The following is a 22,304-nucleotide window of genomic DNA, read 5'->3' on the forward strand; positions in this document are numbered from 1 at the left end:
ATTAAACATCAACCCTTCCCATTCTCAACATTACTGTGACCATGTAGGATACAAGGCACTGACATGAGCAGGACGAAGGAAATGAACATCGGGTTGAAGGTCAACTGCATGGCCTGATGAAGTTCAGATGCCCTGGCAGCTAATGTTCTTCTTGGTCTTGCTGTTCATTGCTTCCCACCAGGCCTAAATTCAGCACATTCATTGGACTCAATCAGATATAGGCTCCATGACCCACGTCAGCATCAAGCAAACCACCCTCCCAGTAAAACGCTTCTCCAGTTTGCCTTATTAGGAAGCTGGTGAGAAATCACACTCAGCCAGGTCAAGCTTGGAAGAGGGAGGAAGTTTCATGTAGGGAGAAAAACCCAATTTATTTTCTGCCCTTCCCAATTCATCTAGATATTCATGCACATCTCCACCAAATGCCAGGGCAATCTCCAGGATGATAGACAGATGAGGGGCCAGAGATCATATTTTTACCAGTGGCACTTTCTCCCTCTTCACCACAGCCTCTCAAAATTCCATTGGGTCAAGCAGGACTCAAGGCAGTAATTCCAGAGGCTCAGGCACATCTCCCCACTGCAATCAGTTCTGCTCACCTCTGACTTTGAACCTCCTCCACAGGGACACTGAGAACCCTTGTCTATGGGTGCAGAAAGGACAAGGGCAGTGGTCAGAGGTATTTTCTTTCCCTCCAATTTCTTTTGGCTTCCTAACATGAGCACAGCATGGCTCACTTCAAGGATTTCTTCAGGGTTTCTTGGGAATGCTGTTAATTCCAAGCAGTGTAATTCCAAGCAGTCTAGGGCAATGGTTGGCAAACTCATTAGTCAACAGAGCCAAATATCAACAGTACAACGATTGAAATTTCTTTGGAGAGCCAAATTTTTTAAACTTAAACTTCTTCTAACGCCACTTCTTCAAAATAGACTTGCCCAGGCCGTGATATTTTGTGGAAGAGCCACACTCAAGGGGCCAAAGAGCAGCATGTGGCTCGCAAGCCGCAGTTTGCCAAGCACTGGCTAGGGTAACACCACTTTTCATTGGGCACCCCCTTTCATGCCACAATCTTACACTTTGGTATTTTTTAATTAAAAATAGGGCTCTAGAATCTGAAAGGCATTACCTGGATTTTTAACACCCTGTCAATGGCAACCCACTCATTATGGCACACTGGAAAGGGCCCTGTTACGGTCCACCAAATGCTTCGGTTTAAGCACTGCTGTTCCACTAATTAGTCACGGGATCTTGGGTGAGCCCAGAGCCTCACATTGTATCCTTCTTTTTTTTATTTTTCCCTTTGTGTGAGTGGATATTAAGCATTATGTCAAGGTGCTGAGAATTCAGGAGCAAAAAAACACATACAAAACCCCTTCTTTGACAGGGTTTATGATGGAATGGGGTAGAGATGTTGGGAGAGATAAACCTCAAACATAGAATCACACGTGTACATATATATTTACAGACTTTGATGACTATTATGAAAATAAAATGCATGGTGCTCAAAGGGGGAATCATCTACCTTAGTGGAAGGAGACATAGATTTCAGCTGAAGGCTGAGGAATGGGCAGGAGCTAGCCAGGTAAAGAATGAGGGAAGAGGGTTGCAAAACCAGGGAGTAGACAGGTAATGGAGCCACAAGTCCAAATTCCTCTTCCACAGCTCCAAAATTATAATATTTATTAGTAGTAGTAGTAGTATTGTCAAGTGATCTTTATATATATGTAATGTATATTATATATATATTTAACTAGAGGCCCAATGCATGAAATTCTTGCATGGGTGGGGTCCCTAGGCCAAGTGGGCGATCAGGGCCAATCAGGGCCAGGCCAATCGGGGCCTGAAGGCCCCAGCGGGGTCAGGAGAGGAGGTGACTGTCACCATGCCAGGAGCAGTAGGAACAGACACCAGACGCCAACGCTGCCCTTGTCACCCCGTCACCTGGCAGTTCCCCGCCTCCCCCCTCCTTCCCTCGGTGCCACACCAACACTGGGGGCCTACTGGCCAGAGGAGGGGAGGGGCTGGGAGACGTTTCGATCCCCAGTTTGGAATGTGCAGGAGGCAGCTAATCAATGATTCTCTATCATCATTGATGTTTCTATCTCTATTTCCCTCTCTGAAATCAATCAAATATATATTTTTAAAATGCAAGGTTTTTAGAGGAAGAAAGGTAAGGAAAGGGAGCTATTGACAGGGGGGGCATTTGAGATCTTGCTCACATTTCAAATAGGATAACATAAGGTGGTCCTCAGAGGGTGACAGGTAAGGAGTGGCAGTGGGTGGACCAGGGCACTGGGGGCTGAGGAATGGGCTATAATGACTGGGAATGTCTGTGACAGTGATACCGAGTGTGTGTTGGGGCCATTGCTGGGATAATTCATCCCCAAGAGGTTTTGATTCCGGGCGGGAGGAGAAACACAGAGATCAGTGGGCCTTTCTTAGTCTAGAATCGTGGTGGGCAAACTGTGACTCGTGAGCCACATGCGGCTCTTTGGCCCCTTGAGTGTGGCTCTTCCACAAAATATCACGGCCTGGGCGAATCTATTTTGAAGAAGTGGCGTTAGAAGAAGTTTAAGTTTAAAAAATTTGGCTCTCAAAAGAAATTTCAATCATTGTACTGTTGATATTTGGCTCTGTTGACTAATGAGTTTGCCGACCACTGGAGAAGGTGAGGCCGTCAGCAGGAGTGGGCTGCCCTGCTTCCCTACAAATGTAAACACACAATGTAACTGCCCAGGGAAGTCAGTCAGCAGCCAAATCAATGCCCAGCCAGCCCTGGCTGTGCTGCGGCACTATTGGCCACGGAGCCCGAAGCCATGCCCCCAAGTGCAGGTAGTATACAAAGTGGCAGGCCGGAAGCCAGAAGCTGTAAGTCGGAGCTGAGGTGGCCAGGCAGTGCTGTGTCTGCCATGGAGCTGGACGGGGAGAAGCTGTCAGTGCAACCGGCTTTGGAGTCGGAAGGGCTGTGCTTCCAGCACATCATGGGTAAGTCTCCGGGAGCCTGTGGCATGCCAGCCAGGCCAAGTGGGTCCTGGGGAGGCCTTTCCCTCCTGGAGCCATTCTTCCCAGGGTGGCAGCGTTGGGCCGTTTTTTGTTGTTGTTTTTTTGTTTTTGTTTTTGTTTTTCAGTTTATTTTTATTGGGAAGCAAGTTCTGGGCTTGCAGTTCCTGGGATCCCTGGGCCATAGCATGCACCTCCAGGCCTCACTGCACTCGCCCCTCCTCCTGCGTCTGGCCCCTGGTGGTCAGTGCACATCTTAGCAACTGGTCAACCAGTTGTTCTGGTCATTCCACCGTAATGATCGCTGGGCTTTTATTATATAGACTAGAGGCCCAATGCACAAATTCATGCACAGGTGGGGTCCCTCAACCTGGCTGGCCATTGGGGCTGATTGGGACCATCTCGCCCAGTCCCGATCAGGGCTGATCAGGGCCGACCGGCCAGGGGGAGGAACGGCGGGAGGTTGGCCGGATGCGGGAGTTTGGCTGTGGGAGTGCACTGATCACCAGGGGGCAGCTCCTGCATTGAGCATCTGTCTCCTGGTGGTCAATGCGCATCATAGCGACTGGTCATAACGGTCACTTAGGCTTATATAAATATATAGATAATTACAATAGTCAAGTGGCCTGTGAGAACTATTGTAATAGGCAAGACCAAATGAGAGATGTGAGCATCTCAGAGATGCAGATGGGACATAAGTTGTCACCAAAAACCAGAGAACATTTGCACCTTAGACAACAGCCAAGAGCCAGACCATGCCCCAACTCCTTGACCACACCCTTGACCCCTGACATCCTGTAAAGCCAGGGATCACAGGTCCCCCTGAGGGGAGGAGGGGCAGCTGGAAGTAGCTATCTGAATTGACTGGGGTTAAACCTGAAAATGCTGAGAACCACTGCAGTGGCCAAGCCTATTTGGAAAGAACTAAGTGCCGTTTTCCACCGTGGGCTCTTTGCCGTGGGAGACGAAGGTTTGGGTTCTGTTTTTTACATCTGATGGTAACCTGTGGAGTGCTTCTGTGTGGGTATGTGTGCATTTTGCAGAAGGAGAGGGCACTAGAATGAGGCAGCCATTATGGAGTGCAGGAAGGAGGCAGGCCAGGCAAATCACCATCTCTTGGCAGACTCGTGCACACTCCTGGAGCACACATTACTGACCAATGGGACCTGTCCTGGCACTGGGCACATTTCCCAGCATCTCCTCACTCTTCTTCCTCCTCTCCAAGATGCTCACTAGGAGGCCTGAGACCAGATGGGTTGCCTCCCTGCAGCCCCCTGTCCCCTGCATATATCTGTGACCCTGGCCCTAATTGCACTGCCACATGAAGGGAAGGATGGAGAGGACCAAGCATATGAGGCAGCTTGGCAGAGTGAGGAACAGGCTGGGCACATGGCTCTGAGTCTAGAACAGCAGCCCCAGGTCAGAGGGTCATTTCCAGCCACAAGCCGCCCCCACCCAACCCCCACGTGGAAATCATGCACTGGAAACCAAGGCCTGGATGGCTAACAAAGAGGACAAGGCCTCCCCCAGGGAGTGAATTATATCCAGGCCACCATGCATTCATTGAGAGGACTCAGGTTTCTCCTTTCTTCTGGCAGACAGGGAGTTTGCAGACAGGACAACAGAGCTGCACCAAAAGCTGACAGAACCCTGGAAACTCCACCACATTTCGTGACCCTGGTGGGGGCCCTCCTGTACCTCAGAACAGCCCAGAAAGGATGCTAGCCTTGCAGTCAGACACCAGCCTCATATCCAGCTCCCAATGTGTCCCCTGGAACCAACTTCTCCCTGTGTCTAAGATCAGGGAGAATATACCTACTTCAAGGGTGTTGTGGCCGATTAATGATATTGCTTGTGAAAGTGGCTAAGACAACAGCTATTTTTCTATCTCAGCCACCTATTGTACCGAGACTGCACTTATTGCAGCTTGTAATTATTTGATTATTTTGTATTTTGACTTCATTATTGCTACTGTTATTGTTGTTTATACCCCTCAGCAGACTATAAAATCCACGAGAGCAGAGACCATAACTATCTTGCGCACATGTGTCCCCAGAACCTAGCACGTAGTAGGGACACAATAAGAATATTTTTAATATCATTTGAATTCATTCAATAAAAATTAGCTTTTCTTCTTTTTTGACCCTGCAGGTAAGGCAGATATTTCTGAGCTAGCAACTAAAGCTGAGTGGTTTTTCTGGGCTGTTCGCTGCAGCACTTACACCCGCAAGTACTGAGAAAGGAGCTTGAAGACACCAGCAAATTCAGAGAATCACCAGGAACAGCTGTGGTGTTCATCTAAGGAGATGCAACTAAGTCACACTCCCAGGAGCCACTTTAGAATGAGCAGCTAACCAGCGTACTGCTGGAGGACAGAGTAGGGACTTGTGCTCTGGCCCCTCTCCCCATCCCATGAGCATCAGCCAGGCCCTCCAGTCCTGGGGGCAGACTCGCACGGCGGTGGAGGGGGGGGGGGGACAGGAGGGGGATGGGAGGCGGAGCAAGCTTCCAGTAATTGCAATGCTGTTTCTTCAGGAGAGGGAAGGAAAAGCATTTTCATAATAAGCAAAGGAGAGGGAAAATCAATAAGGATGAGTGTAATGAATTTTTGTTTCCTGAAATAGCCTGGCAGGAGCCTTGCCAGGAAGAGTTAGGACTAATCAGTGACAAGATGAGAGACACAAATCCAAGAACCTTTATTCAGCTCTGCAGGCTCCCCTGGTGGGAGAATGTCGGAGGAAGCATCACAGAGAGCCCAGCCTGTAGTCCACCCAGACAGCAGAACTTGGACGGCGGTAACAATACTATCTATTTGGGAAGAAAGCTGTGCTTCTCTGTCTGCTCAGAATTTGAGAGGCTCTGAGCAGGTTGACAAACTCTAATATTTTTTAGCTGTTCATTCTACTGTTGGGCTACAATATAACGGTTCAACTCTGCCATTTACTACTCACCAACTGAGCAGTCTTGGGTAGGTTCTCTGAGACTCTGTTGTATCTTCTATAAAAAGGGGAGCTAACAGCACCCATGCTGAAAGCTGCTGTGAAGATTAAATGAGATCAATATCAACCATGGTGTCACAGGGTAAACACTCAAAGAACTGTAGTTATTATCAGTATTGTCAACTAACCCAACTGTGCTGAGTCCTTGTTAAGATCACTAGGCCTTTTGCTGGACTGTTTGCCCTTGACACTTGATCACCATTTTTTCATCCTAGAATGCCCTGTACCTGGCAGAACCAATCGATGTTGGCTCAATTAAACTGTTGAACTAAAATCTAGAAATAAAGACAAGGCATTTCTCACTTTCATTTTCTTTTTTGAACATCTCATTGTGCGTGTACGTGTGTGTGTGTGTGTGTGTGTGTGTGTGTGTGTGTGTATTTTATCATTTCATCTGAAAAAATGGAGGGAATTCCCTTACTGGGATTTTAAGTGTCTAACAACTCGCTCATCGATGACAGTGCAATTAGCCGTGTATTAACACTCCTTAAACCACTCAGAAGCATTTCATTTCTTGTCATAATTATTTGTAAGGCAGTGAAGTGGTTCTGAACTGCACTATCATCATTTTATTAATTCCTGTAACTACATTTAAAAATTAATTTGACTGAGGCACAGTTTACATGTAATCAAATAGATACCTCTATCAGTGTAGTGATCTTGATGAATGTCTAGTGTGTAACTTGTGTAACTACCACCTGAATCAAGATGTAGCAATTTTTTAAACAGGCTCCCTGGTGCCCCTTCCTAGTCAATCCTACCTCCACCTCCAGCCTAGACAACCATCAACACATTCATTGAAGATTAGATGTCTTTTGTAGTTTTATCTAAATGCAAACATACCATAAGTAGTCTTTTTATAAAATATGTTTTTATTGATTTTTAGAGAGAGAGGAAGGGAGAGGGATAGAGAGACAAAAACATTAATGAGAGAGGAACATCATCAATCAACTGACTCCTGCATGTACCCCCACCAGGGATCAAGCCCTCAACCCAGGCATGTGCCCTGACCGGGAATGGAACTAGTGACCTCTTAGCTCCTGGGTTGACACTCAACCTCTGAGCCACACCAGCCGGGCACTATAAGCAGTCTTAGTTCTCACCTCATTTGATCAACATAATGTGTTTTATATTCATTCATTTGGTTGCTTGTATCCGTAGTACATTCCTTTCTATTACTAAACGGTATTCCATTGTATGAATATAACGCATTTTTTAACATCTATATTGATGAACATGTTGCACTGTTTCTGATTTTTTATTATTATGGTTAAAGCTGCTCTAGATGTTCATGTACAAGTCTTTTTTTGACACATTTTCATTTCTTTTAGGTAAATACCTGGGAGTGGTGTTGCTGGGTCATATGACAAGCATATGTTCAATAAGACCCTGTTAAACCATTTCACCAGCAATAAGAGTTCCTATGGCCCCATATATTCTCCAAGTACTTGGACTTGTTTGAAATGTGACTACAATTTATATTTACATTTTAAATGAGTCATTGTCCCAATTTACTTGAACTTTCCTAGACTTTCTTTTTCTTTCCCCATCTTTCCCCAATTTCTAGAACCTCTACTCTTCCGTTTAGTGTCTCTGAAGGGCAGAAGTAAGGTTAAAGTATTTATTATTAAATTCTAGAACTTGTTTTAAATACGCTTTTGAAGTGCTCATATGGAAATGACCTAAGTGTACATCAAAGGATGGATAGATAAAGAAGATAGGAGATTACATATATATAACATTATATTATTTAGCCACGAGAAAGAATAAAGTCCAACCATTTGTGACAACATGGATGAGCCCTTGAGAACAGTAAGCTAAGTGCTGTATCAGAGAAAGACAAATATTGAATGACCTCACTTATATGTGAAACCTAAAAAAGCCAAACTTGTAGCAACAGAGTAGAATGGTGGTCACCAGGGGTTAGGCAATGGGGGAATTGAGGAGATGTTGGTCAAATGGTACAAACTTGCAACTAGAAGATGAATAGTTCTGGAGATCTAAAGCACAGTATCCTGAATATAGTCAACAATAGCGCTATAAACTCCAAAGTTACTAAAAATCTAGGCTTAGAGGTTCTCACCACAGAAAGAAAATGATCTATATATATAAAAGCCTAAGCGACTGTGACCATTGAACATATGCTTGTCATATGACCAGTAGCTATGATGCACACTGACCACCAGGGGGCAGATGCTCAACGCAGGAGCTGCCAAGCAGCGGTGACTTGGCAGCTGCAGTACTGGGGTGATGCACCCAGAACCAGACAGGAGGGAGCCCGATTCCAGGGTGTGTCACTCGAGAACTGCCTTCCTGCAATCTGGGACCCCTTGGGGGCTGTTGGAGAGCCAGTTTTGGCCTGATCCCCACAGACCAGGCTGAGGGACCCCACCCATGCACAGGGCCTTCAGTAGTTATATAATGTGATAGAGGTGTTAGCTAATTCTACAGTAGTAATCTTATTGTAATATATAAATGTATTAAATCAACATGTTGCATACCTGAAACTTGCACAATGTTATATGTCAATGATATCTCCATTAGAATAAAATAAAAGTGCTCAAAAGATGCCAGAAGCTCACCTGCCAGAAAAAGTTCTTCCCCATCAGGATTCCTCTTGTTTATTTCACTATAACCCACACATGCCAATACAGAATCTTTCCTGTCTTAGAATCTTTCCTGTGTTTGGGAAAATGTGGCCCGGAATAATTTATTTACAGCAGACAAAAGAAAGAAGAAAACAATAACTTCTCTTTATATACTAAACTATTAGTTTCTCAGTCCCTCTTTTCAATAACCTCTCAGAATGTGGACTTGTCTGTCATCTTATGTTGTGTCCTTCCCTCTGGGCTTGTTTTCAGCTACTCATTTCACAAAAGCCAACCACTGTCTCTATAAACAGGTTCATTGCTTCATGAAATATAAATCATCTGGGCTATGTTTTATTTAATGCTATTAATTCCTGTCTTAGAAAATAAAATCTCAATCTGTAGCAGAATGAAAGAAGCACACAAGGTATTTCATTACCAAGACTTTGACTTAGAAAAAATTTTAAAAACCTCATACATTTTTAAAAAAAATAAAATAATTTTAAAGACCTCATAACACTTTAAATTTCCCAGATTTCAACATAACCAAGCTCATTCTAGGAATAAAGAAAATTGAAGAGACAACAAATCTTTAAGATGTAAATACCAAGTTCTTTTTTAAGGATGTGCAAAAGAAAGGCAAGTAATGGTGTCTTAAGAAAGGCAAGTAATGGTGTCTCTTAGACTTTGAGGTTCCGAAACATGTTTGGATGGTCAGATTATATTCCTTGAGTAGCTTACAATTATTTTCCAAACCCCATATATAATAAAATTCAAAGCCTTTCTTTTTAACCAAATACTTTCCCAGTTTTAAAACTAAATCATTTAAGGAAGATGTTTGTGCCACGATTCCTTTCTACTTAGGTCATTAGATGTTGTATGCCACCAACTCTTTGATTCCTTTGGAAGCCATTTGTAAGGACTTCTCTAAGCCCTTTTTCTTAGAAACAGAACATTTTTATTATCAGGGTAAATTAACTCAAACATCATAAGTCTCAGGTTCATGTGGAAAAGCTAAGCCCAGGAGGTTTGGGTGAGTTATGAACTTGGTAGGACGCATTCTATGCCACCCCCAGCAATCAGTGCCTTTTCCAGCGACAGCAATGCAATGGTCAAAAGCTGCAGGAGACAATGAGGCGAGTCTCTGCCACAGGCAGGTGATCAATAATGCTGTCAGCCTCTTCTTAAGGTTTGGAAGAATACGGGCTCCTTAACACTCCAGTAAATGAACAAAAACAAACACCTCCACTACAAAAGCAAAACGCTACACATCCAAGCATAGAATTGCTCACAAATGTGAAAGGGTTTTTTTGTTTGTTTTTTGTATTTAAAGGAAGGTGTGATAAGGAAATCATTGTTGATGGTACAAATATATCATTATCAAGAGGATTATGAAAGACTTATTTATAAAAGAGAAAATGATACATTGTGCTATACATTCATTAAAATATATATGCTACAAGGATAGTCAATGCCCTGACCAAGTTTTAAGTGTGACTCATGGACCACCTGTTTCAGAGTCTTAGGAAGAGCTTACAAAAATGGTTCCTGGGCCCACCTCAAATCTACAGCTCCACAGGTGAATCTTATGCACGCTAAAGTTTGAGAATAATGCAATAAATAATGTCCCCAAAATTATTTTGTTAGCCAGCATAATGGCTCCCAAAGATATTCACGTACTAATTCCAGAATCCATGCCTATGTTACCTTACATGACAAAAGGGACTGTGCAGGTTATGGGTCCTGACACAGGAAGTATAACCTGGATTATCCAGAGTGCCAATCTAATCACACAAGTCCTTGAAATGGAGAACCATTCCCAGCTGCATGCAGAGATGCACCGTGTGAAGAACTTGATCTCTCAGTGCTGGCTTGAGGGAGGCAGCCATGAGCCAAGAATATGGGCAGCCCCAGAAGCTGCGAATGATCCTCAGGTACAGCCAGCAAGAAATGAATACCTTGTTCTACACCACAAGGATGGAATTCTACCAAGGACCTGAATGAGCAGGAAAGGAGTCTCCTTTGAAGTCTCCAAAAAGAAGACCCTACTGACACTTTGTGAGACACCTTCTAATTTCTAGACCTGTAGTATAATAAATGTGTGTGGTTTAAGACACTAAGTAATTTGTTATGGCAAGAATAGGAAAATAATATTTATAATCAATCCTGACCCATGTTAGAGGAGGAAAGAGTAGCTATGAAATAGTATATATATACTACTATCTTATAACTATTATATTTCTTTATATTATACTAGAGGCCTGGTGCATGAATTCATGCACGGGTGGGGTCTGGCTGGCCCGGCCCAGTGGGGGCCCATCTGGCCCAGCCAGCAGTGGTGAGGGGCCGCAAGTGGTTGGCTGGCCAGCCCCGCCCCTGATTGTGGTGGGGGGCCCAGTTGGGGGCCGGACCAGCTGGGGGTGGGGGCCAATTGGGGCCCGGATCAGGCTGGTTGGCTGCTGCAGTGTACATCATAGCCACCAGTTGTTCTGATAATTCTGGTCATTCTGGTCATTCTGCCGTTCCAGTCACTGGGCTTTTATATATATAGATAACTGTATATACTATTACTATACTATATATCACATACTGTCTAACTATATACAAAGGTCATATTATATAATTACATATTACATTTCATAACTGTATATTGTATACATACACAGAGAGAAATACACAGAAATGTTAATTGTCTTTAGAAATTGGCATATGAGTCTCTTAATGCTTCTCTTTGTGCTTTTATTTTTCAAAAGTTTGCATGAGAAATATGTATTACTTTTACAATCAGAAAAAGTTACTCAAAATTTAAGTAAAAAGAGGTGAATATGAGCTGGACTTAGCCAGGGAAGGGGACCTCTGAAGACCAAGTTCAACCTCCAGGCATTCTGCTTCCTGTATGTGGCTCTTGGGGCATCTGTATAGGAACCCAAGCTCACTCGCCTTCTCCTCTTTGATTCCAGAGACAACATTAGGGACTTGATTACTTTACAACACCTGTTCTTCATGGGAAAGCAGCCCAGACAACTGATTAGATTATTTTTAATCTCTCATTTAGAAAGCTCAAGTTGCTACAACTGGTGTTCTATTCAATTGGATGAACACAATCAACATGTTAGCCAGAAGATTCGGTAATTGCTGTTGCTAGAATAATTAATAGCTCAGACAAAGGTATAGCATTTTAAGTTCATGACATTCGTAGTTGACTATGCCAATCAGAAAGGGAAAAATACCAAGAAGAGTCAAATCTCATTTGATGGATGGAGGAAAACTAAATATCTATTAACATGAACACAAAGTATAGTATGAAAATAAAGTAAAATTTCTACTAGAGCTATTGAATCCTACAGAGTGTAAGTCAAAGGTAGTACAGGAGGACATGTTGCTACCTGTTCACTGAACCAGACCCCTCAAGGCAAATCTGAGCTTCAATAATGTCTGCCTTAAATGAGCCAGAATGACAATTTGCTAATTTGAGTGAAAAATTCATTTTGTATGGGGACTGTAATAACACCAATCCATGGATATCTGAGCAGAGAGATCTAGGTTCAAGTCTTGGCCCCTACACTTGATTGCTGGGTGACCTTGGGTAGACCTTGATCCCAAGGTTTAAGCCTCGGTTACTTCTTCTATAGAAAAAGTTATAACAGCATCTTACTGAGGTGTTTTACATTAAATTAGATAATGCATCCAAATAACATATGGGGAGCTCATAAAATGTTAGCCATTATTATCCCATTTTGTAGATGAAGCTCAAAAAGGTGCAGTAACTAACTTGCCCCAAATCTCAGAGATAGAAAATGGATGCAAATCCAAGTGACCTGACTCCTCGTATACAAATGATAGATAATGAGAGAAAAGACAGGAAGAAATTCCATATTATGGAAGGAGACTGGAATGTATTCTCATTTCTGCAATATGTATAGTCAATCCTGACCCATGCTAGGGAGGAAACAGAAGTCTCTCCTTCGTGATTGGAAGCCACCTGAATCAAAGGCTGTCATATCCAGTTGTGCAAGGTGCTCACTATACAACTCTTTGTGAGCTCACATAGGCAGCAGCCTTAGAGGTAACTGATTCATGAACTGTAGAACCATTGTTATGCACTGGGAACTAAGAGGACCCTGGGAGTGAGAAGCTAAATTGCAGAAGCAATATAATGTCAGGAATGCATGCAGGTATAATCAAAACTTTCTATGATTCCCAGAGGCACAGGGAATAGCACTCAGTAGGACTGCTACCTCTTTCTGCAGCGCTGAACAGTTCTCCCTGCAGAGAGGACAAAGCACTTTTGTGCATGTCTCCATAATTCCAGTTGTTACTTTGGCAAGGCTTAGTCACTGTTAAAAGTCTGAAATAGCTGCAGGGCCAAAACCTTACAATAGGATTCTGAGGCATGAAAGAAATGCTGTGCATGGTGAAATGATTTCAAGGGAATTCTTCTAGGAAACGAGAACATGCCAGTCGTCAGCATTCCCCAGCAGTCAGGACTGGGTGGGCTACCCACCCGTGGGCCTTGGAGCCAAGCCTCACCCTTATCATAGTGTGAGCACATCTGTCTGTGTCCTGGTGGATCCCCAAGCTGGGAGGCTGCTGAGAGCCCAGAAAGACTGTGTGACTCATCCCTGCATTTCTGGTGCCTGGCACAGAGCAAGGTTTCAACACATGTTCAATGAATGAGTGAATTTATAACTTCCTGCAGAGGCCTATCTGATTATGAATAGATAATATTTGGCAAAAATTAGTCAGAGTGACTTGCCTGTCCCCAGGCTGATGCGAAAAAAAGCTCTTTCTCCCACCCTACAGTGAGCAAAGGAAGGCAAGGCAAGTGCCCTCAGGACTCTGGGATTCTCACCATATTGGCTCATCCTAGTCTAGTGCAAGGAGATCTGTCCTAGTCCACACTTGGAATTAGGCAGGAGGTGGATGGTCCCCAAAGTCTTCTCAGAACTGTCTCAGTGAAGTTCCCCTTCTAGAACCATCACCAGAGCTATTCTTTCCATTGTCCCTTCGAGGAAGGGGATGTAATAAGCTTTGGGCCTCCTGAAGTCTGTCAAGATGCAGGCAGAACCAATTATTTACACTGTGTTCAGTTGCCTTTCCCCCACTCTTTAGGCACACTAATATATATTTTTTAATATTATATTTAAAAATCTTAGTCTTTACATTATGTTTCCCCAGTAAAGCCACAAAGTTGCCTCCATCCTGTTAGGCTCTTGGCATATCATTTGAAATTCCCCTCCCAACCTTCCAGCCTCCCAAATAATAAGTAACCAAATAATAAAATTGTCGCCCAGGGTGAGATTTCATCTGGGCAATGAAGTGTGCACACCTAGGGCTTTGATTTAATTCTTCTGGACTAAGCTGATTAAGTGCTGAGCAGTTTAGAATCTTTTATAATTTTATTAGATTTCAGAGATGAAATGAAAGGAAGCCTGACCAGAGACAAAAACAGCCAAATCCGGCTGCATGGAAGGTTCCTTGGGGCTAGCTTTCAGGAGTCAAATGCTCAGTAATACATACAAAGCATGACTCTCTGAACAATGGGGATAAAATTTCAATGTGAAAATAACTTTTATGGTGCCAGGAAATACAGTGACATGCTTTTGTCTTGAAGCATCATGCTTTTGCTTTAATGAAACCATAGATTATTGATTCTCAGACTCTGGGAACATTGTCTTAATGGATATGGTCTCGCGTTATATTACTACTACAGCCATTAGCTCGTGCAACTAAAAGCAAATGACTTCACCTCCCTGTGCCTTATCTCCCTGGAACCTGTCTCAAAGAATTTAGAAAAATGAGGACATTCAAGTAAGAAAACATTTGTGTCCACATGTAAAAGAGGCAATAAATGTTGAATGTGCAACTGCTCCTTATGCTTCTTGCTGGTTTCCTGGGGTCAGGATTCCTTTGGTAACATCATCTTAATAACACAATATCATCTCAACGGACACAAAAATTTCACTGATGTGGGTATCACACCTGGCTCAATCCTGAGACAGTCTGTCCTCTCTGTCTCTAGACCCATTCTTAATCCACTCAATACCTCTCAATGTTACTCTCATGCAGATCTTTCCCAGGCCTCTCATTTAAAGCCCTAATTTCTCATTCTCTCTTGAGTTTCATATCTCCAGTTATCCATGGGATATCTCCACTTGGGTATAAAAAAATTAATAAGCCAAGAACTACTCCTCTCCTAATTTCTCCTTCCATCAGTGGTGCGAGGTTCTCCAGGCTCAGAAATTCATTCTTCTTCACCCCCAACATCGGATCAATCACCATGCCCTACTCATCTTCTTTGCTATTAATATTTTCCTTTTTATTTCTTTAGTTTCGCTATTAATCCAGGACTCATTAGCTTATCTGTAATTTTTTATAATTCCCTTCCATGTTGTCCTAATTCCTCTGATCTCTACTATTATTCTCCACACAGCTGCTAACTCAACCAGACAGAACTTTCCTCATGTCCATCATATAAACTCTGATTTCCACAGTGGGACTTTGCCGTAAGCTCTGTTCTATTTACTCCATCAGCTTTATAAGCTTCTTGTGCATGCCCCACCACTGACAGGGGTCCTGTCCTCCAGCTAAGCTCATTTGAGTTCTGGCTCAATACACTGATTGCTTGTTCCTGCTATTAACATTCCAAAATAATTAATTGAATTAATGAATGGATGGATACATTGAACAGGTGCATGTGCCCACAACTCAACTATCCTCTGCTAACTCAGTCCCTCACCACCATAATCAAAGCAAAATGTGTTCATTCATAAAGCCTTTGAAAATGGATCTTCTTCCCAGCTTGCTGCTACTCAGAAGTGGTGTTATTCTTCCCTGGATTCACGCCTCAGACATGTGATCTGCAGTTTTACATGTATGTGTGTTCTCCTAGATTGCAAGTTGCTCCCCAAATCCAGTTCCTCTTTTTTAATGCAACTGGGCATGTAATTGGACTAGGTTTCCCAGCCTCCTTTGAAGTTAGTGAGGTGTGGCTATGTAACTAATGGACAATGCAATGTGAGTAAAAGCGATGTGGGTCACCTCCAGGCTGTACCTCCTCCATGCTTTCTTTTCTGTATCCCTGGGGTGGGAAAAGGCAAAGAGCAAGTGGCCTTGGGGGTCAGGCATTGAAGATGAAAACGTCGTTACCAGCGAGGGCCCCTAAGTAATGAGGAGAGTCGGCCACTGACCTAGAACATTTCCCTGGTTGAGGATATGAAAGAGACATAAAATTCTGTATCTGGAGCCAATGAAATTTTGCTGGTTCTTGCTACAGCAGCTCAGCCTTCTCTAAATATTGCCTTGCTCAAGTGGATGACAAGTGCTCTGATTATCTCTGCAGTATGAGTAGTCAGGACTACACCTGGATGAGAAACAAAACTGCAGAAATGCCTCAGAGTAGGACCAGGTAATCCAGCAGAAGGTGCAAAGGAAGGTGGGCTAAGGCTGCACTTCGGGATTCCTCATGAGTGGGGATGTGGGTTGAATCACAGACAAGGAGGAAGACATGTTAGAAGAAATAATGTGTGGTCAGTGCTAGAGACTGATGAGGCAAAAGCTAAGAGAGTGGATTTCAAAAGCACCAGGGTTCATTCTCACAGCGTTTGGTGAATCTGAGCAACAGTAAGCTCTGATCTAGAAGAATTTAGTCTTTTCTTCCAACCTTACCTGGTATACCTCTGGGAGTTTTACTTCTGCAGGTTTCTGGTTATTTCCCTATCTATTCCATCTCCCAGAGACACAGAAGGTTTAGTCAAAGGAGAGTCTTCTGCATCCCTTCAATAACCCTCCTCAGTTCTCTCCCCTGGGCCCTAGGATGGGCTAGAGTTCTGACAGTGGGGCTTTTGTCCAGGGCCTAAACTCCACCCCATTGCCAAGGACATCTCAGGCCAGGCTAAGTGGCAAAGCTGAAGAAGCTCCACCCTGGACCTCTAGATTAGCCCCCTTTCTAGGAACTGAGTGGGCATCAGAAGATCTCAGAGGCTGGTGGAGCGGTGCACTGGAGAAACATTTTGGCACTAAGTGTGCCAAGACAGAGAAGAAAGCAGTGGAGGTAGGATGGGTCTTTAGAGCACTGAGGAGCTGAAATTTGTAGACTTTGGGTTCATTTATTCATTAGATAAACAAGTGTTGAATATTTATTAAGTTCCAGGAACTGTGAATGTAGAATTCTGATGCTGTGAAAAAGTATAAAGAAGCAGTATACTCATTTTTCTACAAGTCAAATGGAAACTAAAAGCAGGGCATATGGTCGTATTTAATATCCCCAGCACAAGGTTGTTGAAATTGTTGAGATTTTGTACAGATATTTGGACTAGGCCACTTTGAGGTCCCCATCTTGAGCAGTCCCTGGCTAGGAAGGAAATGAGATGCAGGAAGGAAGAACCACAAGTAAAGTCATAATCCATGGAGAAGGGGCATGACTACCTGGATGTCCAGATGTAATTATCAGCTAAGCGTCTGTAATATGCAGCTAATAGGGCAGCAAATCATAGAACTGAGAACTGCTCTTAAATAAAGAGTCTTATTACTGCAGCAACTTGATCAGCATCATGAAATCCAGCCAGAACTGACTGATGAACAGCATCGTTTCCTGGGCATAAGGCAGGGGGCAGGGGAGTCTGGTGTCCTCAGACCAAAGCTAAAAGTCCAGTTTTAAGGACAAAACCTTGGCCCTCCAAGTTAGGAACATTTTATCTGGAACTTAAGATACGAGACGAAGAGGGGCTATCACAGGTCACCAGAGCCTGCACACAGGAATATCTGGCTTCCTCCATCTGTCACTGTGTCTCAAATGGAGGCTTTCTGGACAGCAATGTTTCTGCAAGATGAAGTCATTCAGCTCTGTAACCAGCTTATGTTAGGTTAGAACTTCACGCCCCTACTGATGTTAGAAGCTCTATATTCACTGTGAAGGGATGTCTAGGATCCCCAACTTTGCATGATCCAGGTCAATGAAGCTCTTCATTCCTAGATGTGTTCTTGGGAAAGGAATCATTCTAGGGTAAGTTACTTGATGATATGATATAGTGTTTATTCCAAGAATGTTTATACTTTAACTGGCCATGAGAAGTCTTTATCTCAAAGAATTGTTCAGCTATGTTGGGGAAGTATTAGGAAATCAAGATCATAAGTCTAATAACTGACCTTTCCCACATGCTCCCCTTTCACCACATGAACATATGTAGGGAAGGGTTGAGTGAGGATTCATGGGATTATATGTTTTGAGAATAGCAATGAAGTACAAGTTAAGGACAAGGGTCTGTTCCTGCCTTCAAAAGTAACTAGCTATAGGACAATGGCCAAGTCATTTAGCCTTTTTGTGACATACTAATTTATAGATAAAATCAGAATAACAATACTTTCTACTCTTACATGGGAATAATGAAGATCAAATGAGATGATAGATGTGGACAATTCTACTAAAAACATACAAGTACAAAACATATTATTGTGCTAATATTGCCAACAATGTGTGTGTGTGTGTGTGTGTGTGTGTGTGTGTTGTGAATTTGTTAAACAGTGATGGAGAAAGTAACACAGGGAGAGACAAAATGGCGGCGGAATAGACGGACGTGTCCTGAGCCTTGTCCCGGAGCAAATAGAGTGAGCGGCTGAAATGAATAGAATTCAGCCCGAATTGGCGAAGGAGACTCAGCTGGTAAGACAGTTTGCAGCTGGAAAGGGCAGAGGTCCCCTGGAGAAAAGTAAAATCAAGGATCTAGGCAGGAGAGTCTGCTGGACCTCTGTATCCAGAGAATCAGGGGGAAACCACACGGTGCCAAGCCACATCTCTGGGGACAGGCAAAGCATCTGACTGTGAAAAAAGGGTCCAAGGGACTGCGGGAGGCAGGGGAATTTGGACTTTGGATTTTGGATCTGAGCTCAGAGGTAGCCCGGAAGGGCTGGCCGGACAGCGCAGTTTCGGTAAGAGAGGAGCTTGCAGAGATGCAGTCCTTCCTGGCTCTGGGGCCTGTGCCTTTCTTGGCTGAACCTAGTTCATAGGACCTTTCGGATACAGACACTTATCCGTGGCTGAGGTGCAGTAGAGGGTGTGGACTTGTGGAGTCTGGGGAGGGGAGGTGGTCCAGGAGAGGTGGTAGCTAGTCTGGTGCTGAGTCATACCTGAGCACGGGGCTGCCATTTTCTCCTGATAGTCCCTCCCTCCAGTCTCCAGGCAACCAATACAGCCATACCCAGATTCCAACCTGAGTGACACAAAGGAATCTGAATAGTCCCTGAGAGTCCACAGGGACTGGCCTAAAGAGAAACCTTCAGCCCCAGCAATGGGAAACTGAGAAACAATACAGTACAGACGACTGGGATCATAAGCCAGCCAAAGGAATGACACTTTACTTTTTTCACTTTTATTATTATTTTTTTATTATTTTGTTATCCTTTTTTTCTTTTTTTTCTTCTTTTCTTTTTTTTTGTTTTCCTGTTTTTGTTTGTTCCTTTATTTTCTATTTTTTTCACATTATTTTTTCCATCACAATATTTTATTTTATTTTTATTTGCTATTTTTAATTTTTTATACCATTTGTGAAATCAATTTTTTTTTGTAAATTTATTATTATTATTTTTTTCTCTTTCTTCTTATCCACTCATTCCCTTTCTACTTCCTCAATACTGAATTGAGGTCCTCTCAATATTCATCCAATTCTTAGTCTTATTTTAGTATATAAGCTCAGCCTCTACAGATTCTGCCCCAACCCTCTTTGCTGGGTGTTTGGTGTTTGTATTTGCTGGGTGTTTGGTGTTTGTATTTTTTTGGTTTATCTATTGGTTCTGTGGTGTCTTGCATATATATATTCTTTTCTCCTTTTTCTTCCTTTTTCTTTTATTGCTTATCTTTTTCTCTCTCTTTGATATCATTTGTGCTCTCTTTTCTCTCCCCTAACTCTCTTATCTCAGGTGGTCACTTATATTGGGGTTATTGGTGTCATGAGTACATTTGTGCTTAGTTCCCTTTGTGTTGTGTCTTGTTGAAGTGAATTTTATTGTCTGGCCAAGGTGCTAGAGAGCAAGCCACATAACCATACACCTGGAGAGGAAACTCCATCCACGAATGGGTCAATAACACCCCAGACCCAACTATAGAGGCAGGAAGAATGTGGCAGTGAGGGAGAGAGCATGAGTGAGTGAATGAGGGAGTAGAAGAGGAGTGTGTGGTCAGGTGGGGTGTGTGTGTGGGGTGGGTGAGAGTGAGTGAGGTACAGTTAGATCCCACAGGACCTTCAGGGGCAGGCTAATCAGGCTCGCCTAACTAGGCAGCTTCTGCTATCATTGCAAACAATACCAGGAGGCCGGCTCGTTCTCAGAGGCCTAGGCTTTTTGAAGGGGAGAGCTGCTGTAACTAGGTGCCCAGCCTCAACTCCACCCAGAGTGCCCTCAGATAACACCTGGGACTCTACAGCCATCCCTGCCAGGATCCTGATACCTAGGCTGTGATCCCATGGTCAACAATGCTCCAGCCACCCCGGGCACAGGCTCCTGTGAGTTCTGAAGCACACTCCCCTCTGACTGGCCCAACACTTTAGCCCAGGGCACTGCAGCCACATGAACAGCAGATGTGTGAGCAGCCCGCTCCTATCCAAGGAGTAGCAGCCCCGCAAGCAACCTGCCCCAGGCCTAAGAGCAGCAGCTTCACGTGGCCTGCCCCTATCCAAGGAGCAGCAGCTATGTGAGTGGCCTACTCTCTCATCTGAGGAGCAGCAACCACATGAGCAGCTCATGCCATCTGAGGAGCAGTTGCCGTAAGAGCAGCCCACCCACGACTGAGGAGTGGCAGCCCCATGCAGCCAGCCCCCATCCAAGGAGCAGCAGCTGCGTGCAGCCCGCACCCTGCACCTGTCTGAAGAGCAGCAGCTGTGCAAGCAACCTGCCCCCAACCAAAGAGCAACAGCTGCACAAGCAGCCAGCCCCCATCCGAGGAGCAGCAGCTGTGTGAGCAGCCCAGCCCCTTCTGAGGAGCAGCAGCCACACGCAGCCTGCACCTGTCCGATGAGAAGGAGCCAGGTGAGTGACCCATGCCAGTCCAAGGAGCAACAACAGCACGTGCAGCTCATTCCACCAGAGGAGCAGCAGCCGCACGAGCAACCCACACCCATATGAGGAGCAGCAGCCCTGCAAGCAACCTGCCCCTGTTCAAAGAGCGGCGGCATCACGAGTAGCCCGCCCCATCTGAGGAACAACAGCAGCACGCAGCCAGCCCCCATCTAAAGAGCAGCATCCACGTGAGCAGCCGGCCCCCATCCAAGGAACAGCAGCTGTGCAAGCAGCCTCCCACCAGTCAGAGGAGACACCACTGCTGCAAACAGCACCCACCAGAGGAGCCGCTGCCAACTGAGAAGCAGCTGCTACCATGACCACCCGAGGAGCAACCACAGCCCGAGGAGCCACTTCCACCCAAGGAGCAGCCCCTGCATGACTTGACATCTAGATCAGTCGGTAAGACCAAAAATGGGTAGACAAAGAAACTCCCAAAGGAAAAAAAAGGAGGAATTGCCAGAAAAGCAGCTAAGTGAAACAGAGGCATGCAATATGTCAAAAAAAGAATTCAGAATAAGGGTCATAGAGTTCATAAACCAGATGGAAGAAAAAACCAACACCTTATGTAAGAATCAAGAAGAAATGGATGAAAAAATCAACAACTTATGTAAGAATCAAGAAGAAATTAAGAGTGATATAGCTGCAATAAAAAACACCATGGAAAGGTTCAACAGTAGACTAGGAGAAGCAGAGGACCGAATTAGTGAATTAGAAGACAGGGAAGCAAAACACAGTTAAACTGAATTGCAATTGGAGAAAAAAATTAAAAGACAGGAGGAGAGCCTAAGGGAGCTATGGGACAACATGAAACAAAGCAACATACAAATAATAGGAGTGCCAGAACAACAGGAAGAGGAACAAGGATTAGAAGACCTATTTGAATAAATAATGTAAGAATACTTCCCTGATGTGGTGAAGAAAAAAGTTACAGAAGCACAAAGAGTCCCAAACAGGATGAACCTGAAAAGACCCACACCAAGACACATCATAATTATGATGGAAAATATTCAGGACAAAGAGAGAATCTTAAAGGCTGCAAGAGAGAGAAAGAAAGTTACATACAAGGGATCTCCCATTTGATTATCAAATGATTTCTCAACAGAAACACATCAGACCAGAAAAGAATGGAAGGAAATTTACAAAGTGATGCAAACCAAGGGACTGAATCCAAGAATACTCAATCCAGCAAGACTATTATTCAAAACTGAAGGGGAAATAAGGAGCTTCAGAGACAAAAAAAGGCTAAGGGAGTTTATCACTACCAAGCCAGCAATGCAAGAAATGCTAAAGGGACTGGTGTATAAAGAAGAAATAGGGGCTCTTTCCGGGAGGCAAGATGGCGACCGGCAGGATGGTAGAGAGGGAGAGTGTGTGAGAGAGTGAGAGAGCGATAGAGGTGTGTGTGGATGTGTGTGGGTGGGTGTGTGAGTGAAATAGGGACAGTTAGACCCTGCAGTTCTTCCAGGGGGTTGCCAATCTGGGCAGTCTTAGACGGCAAAACCCCGCAGCCGCCACAAACACTCCAGGGAGGACACCAGCGGCACAGAGACCACACCATCTTGAAGAACAGAACTGCTTGAGACTAGGATCCTAGCCTTGCCACCACCCAGTCTGGTCTCGGAAGCAAACCAGGACCCTACAGCTGCTCTGGTAGAAGAACTGCCAC

Source organism: Plecotus auritus, assembly GCF_963455305.1.
Source record: "Plecotus auritus genome assembly, chromosome: 1".
Classification (NCBI taxonomy): Eukaryota; Metazoa; Chordata; class Mammalia; order Chiroptera; family Vespertilionidae; genus Plecotus; species Plecotus auritus.